Here is a 2,678-nt window from a genome sequence, read left to right as displayed (position 1 = left end):
GCTGTTTTCTTTTTTAAACATGATGATTAATAAACACAAATTTTACTGCAGGAATGGTCATCTAGGGAAGATATATGGTCTTCCAGGAGTGACAAGAAATTTATTACTCTAATAAAAATAAAATAGGGGAATTTTTTGTAACTGGTTGTATTGTTATTCTTTTGCTGGTTACTTACTAAGCTGTGATTTCACTCTGATCATCTGAGATAGGAAAAATTGCTGCTATAAAAAAATCTTTTGAGAAAAATGTTTGTGTTAAGGAGTGTAAATATTCCCCATATTTCAGATGCTGTGAATCAGGAGGCATTTTGAAGGCAAACATGGAGGGTAGATTAAAAGACAACATGAAGGGCCTGTTTGTAGATTACACATTCAAAAACTTCTAATATTGAGAATTGTTGGGATTAATGACTTTGCTTTGCACTGGAAGATCAGCAAGTTGGAGCCCTGGGGCACACGAGCCAATGACAGTGGAAACTTTTTAGCAAAAATGGTGTCACAAACACTGACCAAGCTGGAACTGGCAAGACAGGAGCAGAATGAAGATGGACCAAGGAACCAATCCCAAGAATGAGATAACTTCAGGAAGAGGCAGCCCAGTGACCAAAACAATCAATGAGACATGCAGGGACCAGCACCAAGAATTAAATTACTCTATCTGGGGAGTGCATGGTGGGTGGCACTGATACAATTTGGGTTGCCATCTGCTGTAGGGGGCTCCTCTCTGGGGACACCCAGCTCTGTCTGCTCTGCACACTGGATAAAGGAACTTTTCACTCAGTGAGCTGGAAACTCATCTTCCAAGATGAACCCGGGGCAGGAGAATTGTTTGAGGGGGCTTCTGCTTTGTTCCTCCACGGTTTGGTGGCAGCAGCAGCAGCACCTGCCCCACCAGGGTGATGCATCTGAGCGCTGCCCTCTCGCTCTGCCGGGTGATCTCACCTGGGCAGGGGCCTTGGGGAGTACAAAGGGAACTGCTCTGAAAGAAATGGGAAAGGACAGTAAAGAATGGGAATTATGGAGAATAAGCAGTGATGTGATTTTATACTCCCACTATTTGCATTAGTGCTTTTGAGTGTTGATCCTCTTGTGGCATGAAACTTTTAAGATTTGTTAATTTTGCTGAGCTTAAATCCTACTACCTTTCCCTTTGGTGAAAAGAACAAGTTTTAAAAGTTGTCCATGGTAGAGGTTCTTTGTCAGTTCAGAGACTTTGTTTCCAGCACTGTTAGAAAACTTAGAGTTATGTTACAATCAGACCTGATGACAAATGCTATGTTCACATCACAGATGCCTAATATTGCCTTGTCATTCATATTGAAATTGAAAGAAGCAATCTGCAACATTTTGCTTTCTGTTTAGTGAAGAGTTTCCTAGGCCTAGAAACAATCTATGAAAAAATCCCCAGAATTTCTGGGATGGCTCCTGATGAAGAGTGCAACGTGGAGCACACAAACACAGGAAAAGGAAAACGAGCACTTCTGAGCTGGGCAGCCAAAGGCATCCCTGACTGCTGCTTTCCATCAGGCAGCAGGGCTGTCCCAGGGCAGCTGTGCTTTGAACTGGGGTTTCTCACATGGCTGATCACGTACAGAATGGTCACTGACAAATTCTTCTGGTGGCCATCTTCAACTGTGAAAACAGGAGCACTTCTTTGTGCTTTTCTGGTGACCCAGGAAAGCTTGAAAAAGCCTAGAGAGTGGAATGTACAAGGGTTTTTAATCCTTTCAGGTATTAGACATACACAGGTACTCAGAATAAGCGACCTGTGTTTCAGAGTTTGCACTAAAGCACTTGGAGAGATTGCAGAACCCCATTTCAAGGTGATAAAGAAGAGTTTGGAGAATGTCTCTTCCCACTGGATATCTGAAATCCAGTCTGACAAGTCCCCATAACCCTCCAAACTGAAATGAATAGTTGTTAGGTAATAGGTGACAGATTTGAGACCTGGTGCCTGTCTCATTACCTGTCCTACCAAAGGAAATGCAAGTCAGTATTGGAAAGGTCACTTTTGTCATTCTGTGGTCCCTGCATGAATTATGTTCAGAAGTTCACAATATATACTTGAAATTTAGAATTATTCAGATCCAGTTTGGAAGTGATAATGGCTTTGATCAGCATCCAGGGTGGCATGCAATTATCCAGGAATGCGAGGGAGTGACTGAGAAAGCTGCACTTTGAGCCTCATCAGTAGCTGTGTGATGAGGCCTGGGAGCTGACACAGCCAGCCCAGAGTGACGAGTTTCTTAGTGTTTCGTAGTTTTAATACAATCAGTGACAGATTAATGCAAAAAACTACAGATAAATTAAAAAAAGAAAAAAAACTTCCCGTGTTTTCTTACTTGAAAGGAGAACCCAAAGCAAAGCAGTCATGGGGAGAAGCTAGGCAAGTTACTGTAAAAAAAAGACATGAACAGGAAGATTATAAAGAGAAATGGTGAAGATAAAGGAGATTTTAGAAAGTGCTTCTCAGTTATATGGATCCCTGGGCTATTTGCAAGAGCTTAAGGTAAATGCCACTTACCGCTGCATATGTTGCTCTGTAGTACAGGGCGCTGTGCTCATCGCTCGCTTCTGGGACAAAAATAACTGCAAGCCCCAAGAACTGCAGAGGCTGAGCACCATCAAGCGGCCGATCCTACAACAGCAATGCTGTACATGGATGAGTATCCATGAAT

The 2,678-nt window shown here is 42.6% G+C and overlaps 1 long non-coding RNA gene across 1 annotated transcript; it reads right to left on the bottom strand.

Annotated features, from left to right (window-relative positions):
* Positions 1-752: 752 nt before the first annotated feature.
* On the bottom strand, positions 753-2,618 carry LOC115947968. The gene is made up of 3 exons (XR_004081824.1): positions 2,525-2,618; positions 2,343-2,394; positions 753-979 (listed from the first exon to the last, which is right to left on the bottom strand). It is a non-coding gene; the product is annotated as an uncharacterized LOC115947968 (long non-coding RNA).
* Positions 2,619-2,678: the final 60 nt, after the last annotated feature.

Source organism: Geospiza fortis, unplaced genomic scaffold, assembly GCF_000277835.1.
Source record: "Geospiza fortis unplaced genomic scaffold, GeoFor_1.0 scaffold173, whole genome shotgun sequence".
Classification (NCBI taxonomy): Eukaryota; Metazoa; Chordata; class Aves; order Passeriformes; family Thraupidae; genus Geospiza; species Geospiza fortis.
Note: the sequence above shows the minus strand (reverse complement) of the source record. Positions and strands in the feature narration are given on the sequence as shown.